Genomic DNA, 14,458 nt, shown 5'->3' on the forward strand with positions numbered 1-14,458 from the left:
AAAGCAGCTGAAGACATGGGAAGTATAGGAGGGGGATCAGTGTTCAACAGAACTGGGATGGGACATTGCTACAAGAGTTTATTTTTCAAGATCTGTGACAATTTGAAAAAACTTATAAGTACAGTAGATAGCTAAGAAATATTTAAGTACTCATAAAAACATCTGCTAAGTTATAAAAAATAAATATGTATGTAATAATCTATTTTATTTTTTCTTACCATAAAGATTTAGTAGTGTGCTCTAAACCTTTTCATTGAGGGAAATATAAACATACACTAAGATGCAATATTGAGTCATGGCTATATAAAACTATACTAAGTGTGATAATTTTTCATCCATTCTCCATTGCTGTCTCAGTGTTAGAAGTATTTGCTTCAGATTTCATGTAAACATAATTTTTATTTCAGGAATTTCACCAGTAAATTGCATGTTTCACTAAAAGTGATTTCTGGTGGTTTATATTTTAGACACACACGTATGTGTTTATATATGTGATTTTGAATGGATATGAATATTGTATGTGTATGAATAAGTATAGTTATATATGTTTATGTACATACAAATATACAAGTGTCTGTCTTTCTGTACATTAATATGTATATATATGTATATGAGTATGTAGATACTGAACTGTCCTTTTCCATCTAGTTTAAAACATTTATAAGTAATTCCGAATATTTTGTTCCCAATATTCAAATACTATGTAATTCAAACTGATTTTGAACTCATGATCCTCTTGCCTCAGTTCCCAATAGCTGAGAGAAAAGGCATGAACTGCAATTCCTGGCTTCCTTTTTGTTTTTTTTCATCGTCTATATAATTCTCTAGCTATGTTCTTTTTAAAAACAACTCTCATCTTGAGAACTTTATAGATTCACACAATGAATATGAAAACCTTGACCTCTCATTTTCCTCCTAAAGATCATCTCATATCCCCTTCCCAACTTCATATCTTCTTTTTAGAAGCTTATTGCTCAAGTATCCTGTTAAGAGCCCCCCAATATAGTGTGGAGCCTGGAAATCACGCCTTAGCTTATGTCAGAACTTTGGCTGGTTTGAGCTTGTATAGATATTACATAGTAGCCATAGCTAGGTGAGTTCATGTGTGTGATAACTATGTCATGTCCAAAGGTCAGCATTTCACAACATTTCCCACCATCCTCCAGCATAGATGATTTCTACCTCCTCTTCACATTCCCTGAGCTTGGCGTGGGAAAAACATAGATAAATGAAGCCCAATTTGGGGTTGAGAACTCAGCCACTTATGCATTCTTCTTTCTGAATGTGCATATACTGACTAGACGCCTATCAATATTTTTGACATTTTCTAAGTACTGTCTTGAGATTTAGTTCTTTTTGTTTGTTTATTTATTTATTTATTTGGTTTTGGAGAGATGGTTTCTCTGTATCTTTGGATCCTATCCTGGAACTTACCTTGTAGTCCAGGCCAGCCTCAAATTCACAGAGATCTACTTACCTCTGCCTCCCTAGTGCTGGTATTAACGGTGTGAGCTACCAAAGACAAGCTGATATTTAGCTCGTTTTAAGTGATAATTTTCTATTTAAATTTCACTGATTTTTATTCTAATCGTTATTCATTGGTTTTCTTTATGCTTATTTTAGACTTAATTTTTCCTTCTTTTCTAAATTCCTCAGTTAAAATCATAGATTTTTAATTTACATCTTTCTTATTCTCAATTATACTCATTAGATATGTATTCAATTTAATGTTATAAATGCTATTTGATGGTGTAAATGTCCCTTTAAAACCTGCTTCCCAGCTCACAGTTGGCATAGTTATGATCTCTGCCACACTTTCAGCGGAAGGATTTCTCTCTTTGGATTGGCAATCAGTGAGCTTTCTTTGTAATGATGGCTCTACAGCATTTGCTTTTTGTTTCGTTCATCTTTAGACAACCCTAGTGTGGACTATCGAGGTCTTGGCTGGATTCAGTCTTAGAGGCATTTTGGCAGACATAGACTCCATGGTTGTAACAAAGAACTCAGGCAAGTTAGCTTCTGAACCTCAGAAGAGTTTAGTATCTGAAATTAGCAGGTCTCATGTCCACTACCCAGGTTCCTGTAGGAGGAGGACCCGCTTATTTGTCCTGGTCAACCAGATAGCTTAGCCCTGAAATAACCTCACAGGAACTGTATTAATTAAATCACTGCTTGGTCCATTAGCCCTAGCTTCTTATTGGCTAACCCTTACATATTAATTTAACCCATCTGTGTATCACCACGAGGTCGTGGCCTACCAGCAAATTTCCAGCACGTCTATCTCTGGAGGCTGATCCATGGCATCTCCCTGACTCTGCCTCTTTTCTCCCAACATGCCATTTAGTTTCCCCCGCCTATCTAAGTTCTGTCCTATCAACAGTCCAAGGCAGTTTCTTTATTCATTAACCAATAAAAGCAACACATAGACAGAAGGGCCTCTCACACCAGGTTCCTGGTTTTCCTGGTTCATCCAGTTAGATTGCTTGAGAAGAACCTAGACATAATTCCAGGACTAAGGCAAGCACCTGTGAATCCTTTATCGAGACTTTCCCCAAAGATCCAGACTCCAGGCTTACACATATTATAGATGACTGGTTGTATTTTTTAAGTCTAAATTTTTAGTTATACATTTTAATTGAACTGCTTAAATACAATATCTTAAATAAGATTAAAAATATATATATATATACAGTATAACAAAATTAACCTTAAATTAGTTCCAGTGTAAAATATTTTGAGATTAACAGTTGTTTTTGGATTAAAGTAGATTCAGTAATCTACCCTTTACCCCATCATTACTATATGAGCTGTGGCCATGAGTTTGGAGTTTGGTCTCAGTACTCAGTGATGTACAATTTCTGATTCTACATTCTCTCTTTCTGAGTGTTATGGTATCCTTGGAAGTCTTAAACATAGAAACTAAATGGCATGTATAACCACTTTAAATAGATCACAGCACTAAAGTATTGCTTAGCAAATAGCAGGCACTTTTAGTTTTTACATCACTTGCAAACCTGCCATCCAGCTCGATGTAACACATGAAGAGGAACTGCCCTATCATTGTGTCAAAAACAGGAGCCTTGTGTTTCTAATGTAGTGCCATAGCGCAGGTGAAAGTCAATGTCAAATGTGATCAGATCTTATTAAAAACATTTTATGTTATTTGCTGAATAATAAAAGTGCTACAATTTCACATATTCTCTGATCCCATTAAAACGTGAAAAATGATTCATATTTTTAAAGGTGGCTGTTGAATTTAAGAATGTGGATAACAAGGTATTTTTCACAGTCTTAGGCTTAACAAGGCTGTAGTGCATTTCAATATTTCTAATTAAACAGACAGAGCAGGTGATGATAACATCTGAGTTTTTTTTTTTTTTGTAGTAAAACCTATTCATGCTGCTGACCTGAGTATCCCTTATCTGCAGCAGACAACAAACAAAGATAAGCCAAGTTAAAAAGGAAGAAAATGGGGGAAATGTCACTACCAAAGTGCTTGTTCTGGATCGCCAATGTGAATTATCTGCTGGAAATATTTTCTTAGAAATCCTTATTTGATAAATATTTGGTTGATAAATACTATTCTTACAGAGTGTTCAAAAATAATTTAATGCAGATATGAATTGTGTATAAAATAAATCTTCTATCTGTCAAAATCGAGTATTGCTAAAAATTTAGTCTCCTTAATTTAACCCAAATTTTGTCACCATAAAGAAAAATTATACCCTATTTCCACCAAGATGACATTTTAATTTTACTCTTTGATCTTGTTTTTCAGGTAAAGGAAAACTATTTAAAAACAGTAGGAGAATTGGCAGTTCTCAGATATCCTACTTAGCTTTAAAACTGTATGTAACACAGCGTAGAGTCACCAGAGAAGTGAGCCTCATTGAGGGATTATCTATATTAGGCTGGCCTGTGAGTACACTTGTAAGGAAATGTCTTGATTTTAATTGATTCAGGTAAGTCCAGTCCACTGTGGGCAGTACCATTGTCTTGGTATATAGCCTGGACTGTATAAGAAAACTATATTATGAGCCTGGAGAGGTAGCTCAGGAGATAAGATCACTTGCTGCTTGTGCAGAAGGCCCAGGTTCTGTTCTCAGTCCCTGCTTGGTTCTTTGGAATCACTGCTAACTCCAACTCCAGGGTTTCTGGTGCCCTCTTTTGGCTTTGGTAGACACGGTATTCACATGGTATACCCATATGCAGTCAAGTACATCTCAAAAAATCAATAATAAATCTTAAAAAGCAGCAGCAATCATAACTTAGATTGAGCCTGTCAGTGAGTCAGCAAGCAGTTTTCCTCTACAGTTTTTGCTTTAATTTCCTGCTTGAGATTTTGCCCTGACTTATCTCAATGATGGATTGTGACCTGCAAATTGACAAAACCCATTTCTTCTCCAGTTGCCTTTAGTCAGAGTGTTTCATCACAGCAGCAGAAACTCAGCACCGTGCAATAGGAACAAGGGGTCCACCTTGTGGCCAGTCCTTAGAAATCTAATGTGAAAATGATACACCCAAAGAAACAAAACTGGTTATAAATCAAATGAAATTACAGAAGAGATTTTGGAGACACAGAAACAAATGTTTCACAGATACAGAAATCTTAGTTGCAAGCAGAGGACCACATCTGTAATCACCCACGTCTGCAGTTTGTGAGACAGAAACAGCATCAACAGATGTGTCCACACGAAACAAACTCATTGAGAGCCAAGCGTCATAATCAGCTCAGATGTAAATTAGGCATGAAGAGCGTAATGCTGCTTAACTTGTAGTTGTGACAATTAGAGTCCCAAATTAGATCTAGGCTGGGCCAGTGGTGAGCACTCTTCCTTCTGTGTAATTATGATGTTGATTTTCTCGTTTCTGTGTTCTATTTTGGCTAAACGGAATTTTCTGCACAAAACGTGTGTTCTTTTTATTACTTGTATTTCTGTTTTCCACAGCATTTAATTTGTCACAATATTTTCTTCCCTTTTGACCTTTTGGGTGGATTGTTGCAAGCAGAACCAGTGTTTGATATAGGGGGATTTTGCAAGTAATAATGGATATTGGATGTGGGGCCACTGGGATTGGCGTCAGGAAGCGTATCCAGTTTTGTAACAGCTGAGGTGGGAAGAGGTTGACACCTGATGAGAGTCTACTTTCTATGACTCTTTGGGGAGTGGGTGTGTTTGTACATGTGTTATCAGCAATTATGAATTTTAAATTATAACTTTCAACTTAAAAGTTCCTTTATCTTCTTGGTTTGTAAGCTTGGCCTTAAATAGCTGAGCCTTCTCTCCACCAGAAACTTGATAGACTAGAGAACCAAAATAGAACCAAATACAAAGAGAGAAAAGTAAAAATAAAATGAAGTAATTCCTAATGATATTCTTCTATACTCACAGCTTGGTGTCTAGCCCAGTAAACATCACAGAGGTTTCACCCAGCAACTAATGTGAGAAACTCCGAAGACCCATACTCAAACATTAGGTGGAGCTCGAGGAACCTTGCTGAAGGTGGGATGAAGGACTGTAGGAGCCAGAAGGATGGAGGATCCCATGAGAACACTGTCCACAAAATCAACAAAGCAATGCTCATAAGGGCTCACAGAGGCCAAAGTGTCAACCATGGAGTCTACATGGGTTTGTGCTAGGTTCTCTGCATATGTGTTAGGGCTGTGTAGGTTGTGTTCTTGTGGGATTCCTAACAGTCAGAGTGAGGGTGTCTCTGACTCTTTTACCTGCTCTTGGGACCCTTTCCCTAGTCTAGCCTTGGCATGAGGGTTTCTTCCTAGTCTTGTTGCATCTTGTTATGCCATGTTGTGTTGCTATCCTTGAAAGGCTGCTCTTTTCTGCAGGGAAACAGAGGAGGAGTGAATCTGGGGTAGAGGAGAGGTGGTGAGGGAAACTGGGAAAAATGGAGAGATGGGAAACTACAGTTGGGATGTATATGAAAGAAGGGAAAATGTCCACTGTTTTATACAAGGATAAGTAACATTGTAGTTGTTTAGAAATGATTTGACTTGCTCAGATACATTAAGAAAATATTTAAGCTTAAATTCTTTTTCAGGATTATAATTTTATTCTTTAGGAAGAGTTGCTGGTAAAAGAGATGGGTGTATTTGACATGTTATATTGGCATATAAGTGCTTCCTCTGAGAGCTATCATAAAGCAAGTCATTATAATACTGCATTTGATGGTGTACCTTTTAATAAAAGTATGCATGATATTAAATTTTATTGTTCAAAACTTTAAGAGAGACACTGATTCCAATATACTTTCTTTGGAATCCTAAGCATCCCAACATTCAGATTACCAATGTACAAGTTTAAGTAAAGACTAAAACTAAATGAATACTTCATTTTAAGGATTATCAAGCCAATATACTTTTAGAGAAAATTAATATGCCATTCCTATTACAGTATTACAGAGACAAGACATTTTCAAATGCATAATGCTATACACATTTTAAAACATTTATTTTACTACATATGTCTCTCTCTCTGTATGTATGTGTATATGTGTGTCTCTCTGTGTGTGTATGTGTGTATCTGTGTGTCTCTGTGAACATAGGTGCCAGTGCCTTCAGAGGCAAGAAGAGTGTCAGGTCCTATGTAGTTGTGTTGGAAGCAGCTGTGAGATGCATGGCTTTGGTACTGAGGCCTGCACCTAAGTCCTCGGAAAACTGTCAAACACTTTACACTTCAGAGCTATCTCTCCAGGCCTACTATGTAGCATTTTTAGCCCTGGTAGTTTAAGAGAAAAGTTTAATTAGATATAAAGGAATTAAAAAGATCATTCTTACTCTCACCATGTCTTTCTTAGTATCTACAGGGCTGCTGTGCAAACTCCTTTGTGAGAAGACTTTGGAAATTAGAGATTTCCCCCGAAGCAGGGCATAGTTATGTACCGACCACACTCATGTGAACAGGAAGTAAATGCAGGAAAATATAAGTCTCACTTTTCTGAACAATACTTCCTATAACACTTTGAGAACACCTAATTACAGTCATTTTATGGGGTATGTAGAAAAAGCATCAATTCTATCTCTCCAATTATCCCTATGTAATAGATGGGATGCTTAAATATATTGGTGTCGTGTTCTTCCTTTTTTTTTTTTTAACATTTTGAGTTTTATTGGTGTGTGTTCTTGCCAAAATTACAGCATGCTAAGCACAAAGCTACAACTGAATGCTGTTAGATAGCCCTGGTCCATCAAGTCTGTTATAATATCTTGCTCAGCGGGTGTCTCCCAGTTTTATGGTCTGCCTTGTGTATTGTAGAGAGAAAAGAGTACAGAGATTACTCTCAAGCTTATCTTGTAGCAAGATTTTTCAATGTAATTTAGATTCTTTCAGTTGAAAACACAAAAGATTTTTGAGATGTCCTAAGTGCAGAGTGTCTTTAGTTGGGTGAGGGAAAGTACTGGAGCCAATGAGATTGCTGGAAAAATGATCATGATCTTGTAACAACAATGGGTTCTGTCTGATCTCCAGATTCTAAGGAACCTTGTAGAAGATCACAGTTTGGCAGAAAAATGGTAAGTTACTTAGGTTCTTGATTTTTTTTAAGTAGGCTAATAGTTAATCTTGGAATGGGATATTGGGGTTGTTTAAGAAGATTCATAATACTAGCTTCATATTCCTGATATTTTAATGATTTTACTGTCATTTAAGTAATTTATCAAATGCCTTTTGGCCTAGAATATGCAGAGCAATTTTAGCTAGTTGTGCATGGGGCCAAGCAGATATTGGAATTTTCACAACAGTTAAAAAAAAAATCTTGAGTCATTTTTTAAATATGTTACAAAAATTACAGTTCAGAATAGAGTATCTGAAAAATAAAAGATGATAGTGATGTGGTAGGACAGAAGATAAATAATCCTGTATATTGTATCTAAGAAATAAAGAATGAAATATTGTGAAGAACCGAAAGGACTGAAAAGTAAATCTGAATCCACTCAAAAGCAAAAGTACTTTTGCCCCCATGGTCTAGTTTAGCTTCATGACCCAGAAAAGTAAGTAGTAGTATGTACTTTTTATCATTCTCTGAAAACTACAATGACAGAGACATTCTTCTAAAAAAAAAGTGTCCAAGGGATGGGAAAACAGTTTAGCTGTTACAACTCTTTACCCAATATTCACTTGGTGGCTCACAATCACGTCTAACTCCAGTTCCAAGACATCAAATTCCCTTTTCTGACTCCTATTGGATTCTGCACTCAAGTCATGAAAGCCCTGAGTGAATGTGTATTATTTATTGACAAGGACCATGGGAATAACAAAGTCATTGGCTTGGAATTGGCGAGGAAGTTCTTCCTCTGGTTCATGTGCGAATATTCGCACTGTGTGGAAAAGCAGTAGTTGCTACTTCTTTGTCCAGGACCGGAGACTGATTGCCTAAGAGATCCCCTTCTGAGACGAGTAGCCCCGCCCCCATCACCTGCGCTTGACATAACAAATACATTGAGGCTCTATGTTGTTTTGTAGTCTGTGCTGCTCCCTGAGAGTGAACACAGTCCAGCCAATGTTAGATTCTCTATACATGTGTCTGTGTCTGTCACTTCATTCCCTTGTAACTCCAGTCAGTTTTCCAGGACCGAGCTGTGGTGTATTCTGGACATGGTGTATTCTAATGTAGGCTCATGTACATAGATATTTGGGAAGAAAAAGCTTTTAAATGAGTCCATTAAGTTGCTTTTCATTTAGACTTTTCCTTCCTTCCTTCCTTCCTTCCTTCCTTCCTTCCTTCCTTCCTTCCTTCCTTCCTTCCTTTCTTTTATCTTTCCCCTCCCTTTCTCCTCCTGTTTTCCTTTTTTCCTTTTGATTAAGAGACAGCTATTATAAAACTGGTTCTGCACATAAGTGGTCATCATCTCCAGATCATGGATTCAAGAGTTTCAACAGACGGTTTCTGACATTTGAAATTAGATAGAAGATTCTATATACATATAGAAAAAAATTTGATTGGTGATACCTTATTGTGGATGATCTCTATCTAGGCTTTCAGATGTCCCCACGTCCAATGAACAGCAGAAACTAAAGAAGACATCATGGACTATGCACAACAACAGGTTTCTCTACATAACACGCATGCTTTCCCTGTTTGTGAACAGTCCTCTGCTTATATAATTTTGCCTTAATTATGTGTTTTCTGGGAGCATATGTATGTGTTACACAGGGAGGCTGCTTATGAGGTGTAGTTACAGGCATGTGGGATGCTCAGTGTGGCTGGTTGGCTCTGGGCCTCATATGAAACAACAAACATTCTTAACAGCTGTACTCGCTCTCAAGCCAGCTATTTAACTTTTAGCTTAAATTTTGGAGAATTATTGCCTATACTTTATTTCTTTTTGCTAATAATCTAGGTTCAATTATCTTTTTTCCTATTCTGTACCCACTTTAATATAAAAGTTGAAAGATATGCATTGATTTCCTATATGTTATTTGAATATTTAAATTAAAAAACCAGTGAATTACTCAGATCAAACATACCCACAATTCGTGGAAACTTATGCATTATTTTATATAATTTATAATAATGACTTTTAACTACTGAATGTAGATTCAAATCAGTTCCCTCTGTCATCATGGCATTGTAGATATGAATTTTAGAATGTTGAGTAAAAGTCATGTGTATCATAGCTAGCTTTATTTATGTCAAATTCTAATGTGGGACAAACAAACCTATCACATTTCTTTTGCAATGGATAAGGCTAATGGTATTTCACAGGGACTCTGAGGGCATCTCTGACATTGGCAATATATTATATTTTTACCTATTCCTTAGGTTTTAAGGTTATAATTTATCATGATTCATTTCCATATGTGGTATTTATTTATGAGTATTTAAATTACCCTTGCTATTGTTCACCAAATACCTCACAAATTCCTATATAAGAAATCTCTGTCTTATGTGCCTCTAAGGTTCATCAAGCACTATATTTGTATTAACTGAATAGAGGCATGGGGACTTACCTTTCATTTCTCTATTTTCTTTATTGTGTCCTCTATTTGGTAAGGCAGTCCTACTTATCTTAAAGTATTTATTTTCGAGGTCAAACCTGCTAGTGTAAGGGAAGAAGTCTCCTAAGATGTTTGTTCTCAACACTGGTTTAGAGAAGCCCACGGGCTTCCTCCTGGGCCAGGTAGGAAGTGGGACTAACAATGTTCTCAGCTACCTTCCAGTTATTGATCTTTTATTTATTTGTCATTTGATCTTTCATTTATTTGGCATCGCCCTCATCATTTCTCAGACTGGAAAAATTCTCAAAAGTACTTTAATACCTATTTGCCACAGACCCCAGATACATGAATAAGCAAATCTAGAAAATTTAATATTGACAATTTTCTACCACTTTGTAGACTAACCATGAGTGATTAGAATATGAGAGGCTATTTTTCCCTGTGCCAATGCTTAAATTTGAGGGAAACAGCAGTTTATAGTTTAGAATATTTCCTTTAAAATGTTTCAGCTCTGAAAAGCAGGATTTATTAATCACCCAAAATAAAACCTATAGTAATATAGAATTGTTTCAAATTCAAATTTTGTCTTTAGGTATCTTTTAAAGTTAAAACTATGCATTATCTTTAAGCAAAATTAAAATAAAGACATGTCTAGATACAGTTAGGACCAGTATAAAGAACAATTCCATAAAGAGCAGTGAAATCCTAAGCTATAGCTCAATTTCACCTTCCTTTTGGATGATGCCAATTCATATGACCAATGCTTAAATATAGATGATCTTATTTCTAGCACAGCTCATTTCAAAATTCTGCCTGGAAAATGTCTCCACTATGTTGTAATAAGAACGGCGGGGCTGCGTCCCCGGCACCCGGCCGCCTGCATGGCTTATGACCAAAATAATTACACAGAAACTGTATTCTTTTAATCACTGCCTGGCCCATTAGTTCCAGCCTCTTATTGGCTAGCTTTTACATATTGATCTAACCCATTTCTAATATTCTGTGTAGTACCACGAGCTGGCTTACCAGGAAAGATCTTAACCTGCGTCAGTCTGGAGTGGTAGAATCATGGCGACTCACTCACTCGGCTTCTTTCTCCCAGCATTCTGTCTGTTTACTCCACCCACCTAAGGGCTGGCCTATAAATGGGCCAAGGCAGTTTCTTTATTAAATGAAAGTAACTCCTCCATCACCACTGTGTTGTTTTTTTTTTTTTTTTTTTTTAATCAAAACCACATTGGTTACTCATTTTACAGGAACTGGTGAGTGACACAAAATAATTTGATTTCCTAATCCTTACACAGAAGATTGATTAGTAATTCTGAGTAATTTCAAGGCACATAATTTTTAGTTAGATAAGAAAAGATACTTTGAAAATGTTAGTTTAAAGCATGTATGAGTGTGTATGTAACCATTGCCTGTAGAGGTAAGAAGAGGATATTTGGTTCAGGAATTCTTAGGAAAGATGATTGTTATCCACTATGCAGGCACTGAGTGCTGAACCTTGACCTCTGCATTATGTGTTCTTAACATCTGAGTCATTTCTTTGGCTCCCAAATGTAATTTTTAACTAAAGTCAGCTTGAAACTCACCACATTTTATAGCTCCTCTCAAATATTTATATCTGACATTGTCATGATAATGTTTGTTCAAGTCTCCAACATGAATGAACACTGCAAAATTGAAATGTGCATTTCTTATAATTCTACTAAATTTTATTTCATTGTGACCGAAAAAGTACTTCAAAGAAAAATGTGTTAGTACTTACTTATCAGGAAATACAGAAGAAAGTACAACAGAAAAACACTGAATTTGTTAGAAATGTTTTCACTAACTGTTCTTTACGTTGGCCAACACAAACTGATTCACAACATTTTTGGTGATCCTATTACAGGATACAGACCAAACTTGTTAGATTTGTACAGTGTGTCAGATCTGAGTGAAAATACTCAACTTTAGAAAAAGAGAGAAACCAACTTTGTGGAGTTGAAGTGTTTCAGACCATGTATGTATTCAATTCTTGACACAGGGCATCAGTCATTCTTGGAAACCTTTCATGTGTGTTTCATTGTAATGATATGGCATTCATATTCTAACAATATTATAACATTACACTGGCCATGATATAATTTAGTGCTGGTAAAATTAATTGGATATAACAAATATTTTTTTAGAGAAATCTCTTCCATTGTTATTATTCTTAAAGCCAAACAATGAGATGACTTGACAAATTCATTCCAAACTGTGTTTCACATGCTTTGAAAATGCCATCTGTAGAGAGAACCACAAAGTTATGTATGTTTGTATATACACACACACACACACACACACACAAAGGGATGTGGGGGAACAGAATCATGGAGTTGATGGAAGTGGGGATTGAGGGAGCTGGGAACCTGTCACACACTGCTTCATGACACCTTACTCGGTCTTCAAAACTCAAGAGAGCACACATGACTTCTCTCTTCTTTATGATAGCACTTCCAGAGACAAGAAGCCATGCCTTAAGGCAGGTACTCTAAAGCTATTGTCCGATTGAGTTCCCACAACAGCCATCACTGTTATAATATTGGGATCTCTGCTCCCAGAATGCTCAATTTGAAGAAGGAGGTAAAACATAGAAGTATTAGAGTCTGCTAACAGAATTAAGACTAAAAAGGAAAAGAATTCACCAGATGAGAACATGATACAATAACCATTATAAAGAAAGGTCTATGTGAAAATGAAAATATAGAAAGAAAGTATATATGAGAATGTTTAATCATTTAGCAATTAGAAACAGCAAAAAAGTCGAATAGTTTGTATTTGAAGAAAGTCATTGTTGCTGGGCATAGTGAGTTTTATGAACTAAAATTAAAGATTAGTGATTAAATCACACATGGCTATCCCTTGCTGAGTGCCATTGAGCAGTCTAATTTTAATATCTTGATTTTCAGGATGTTCATTTATTTGAAAGAATCTTTAATGAAATTAGTGTAGGGAGTCAAAGTATATTAATTAAATCATTTGTGGCAAAAAAAAAAGAAATCAGACTGCAGCATGGGATGGGAAAATTAATCCAGTTGTTTATGACAGCTTCCAAAATGCATTCTCTTTTATGTATAAGATAGATGATTACATTTGTTCTTTTTTATCAGATTGCAAGTTGGATCACTTCTGTTGACAGTCTGAGAACATTTTGTACAATAGAAAGGGAAGATCATTAGAAGACTAAGACTAAGAACACTAAGAATACTAAGACTGTGTTTACTTTTTCTATTAGAAGATTCCTTCTACACCTCCTGCTAGCATGTTCCCATGCCCAGAGGCATCCTTAGTATACTTCAGAAAACTAAAAACTATCTTTAGTCGTCTCTAATGACCATGCATTAATTTGCCTTTCTCTTTCCATAAATATTAACCGTTCATGACTTCCTGTGCAACTGAACTGATGCTCCTATCCCCTGTACCTCGAATAAGTTAGCAGTCAATAAGTAGTTGTTGTGTGAAAGAACCAATGTGGAAAATGGTTTACCACAGAGATCGCCATGAACTTCCTTTCCTGTGAGGACAGTTTCTGCTTTTGTGTTTTGGTAATTACTGTGTCTTAAAACAGAAGAGGAAGACAGCGAGATAGTCAAGGTCAGAAGCAAACTTGGCAAAGAGGAGAGATGCCAGGCCCAAGAAACAAGGCCTTTACAATACTTTGTACCACTAAACAGTTCTTCAAAGTATAGATCTATCAGAAACCTGTGCATAATTACACTGCTTATTCTAGTTCACAGTTTGGTTAAGGGGATAACACTGGGAAAGGAGCTGCATGCATGTCCAACCCTATATAAATACAAAGAATATTGCCATACAAATGATAACTTAGCATTCTGTCTGAAATACAGCATATGTTTAACACATGTGTTTAAAGTAAGGTAACTTTAGCACCATTGAGCAACTTAGTATGTTGCTTAAGAGAAATGCAAAATGGCAGCAAAACACAACTCATAACTACTTCCTAATTGAAACTCTGTTGTTATCTTCAAAGTTACTCAGCACAGACTGTGTTTCATTCTAATGTTCGGATTTTGCCCCTTTAACCAAGATAGTATATCAAATGAATGAATAATGTGTTTTTTACGCTAAACAAATTATACTAGTAACTAGTTTGTAACTTGTGATTGCTCATGGTTCTGATAGTGAAAAATGCCATTACAGGTAGGTGGAAGCCACAGATTGCATACACACTTGTGTGTCCACATGCAGGTAAATAAATAGCAAGCACAAAGATAAGAGAGGGCATTATAATTTGAATAAGATTATATTCTCCACAGGAGAGATAAAGGGTAATGAAACACTATCCAGAGCTGCTTTGTTATTACTTCATCAAACACCTCCTAAGCCTCCAGCTGATAAAACAGGCGTGTATGGCTCCTCTGGGACATTAACAACGAGGATGCTGCAAACCATTGGCAGTGATTTCTAAAATCATTAATATCACTGTTAAAATGAGTTTGCGGTATGTATATATATAA

This window comes from Chionomys nivalis, chromosome 1, assembly GCF_950005125.1.
Source record: "Chionomys nivalis chromosome 1, mChiNiv1.1, whole genome shotgun sequence".
In the NCBI taxonomy this organism is placed as follows: Eukaryota; Metazoa; Chordata; class Mammalia; order Rodentia; family Cricetidae; genus Chionomys; species Chionomys nivalis.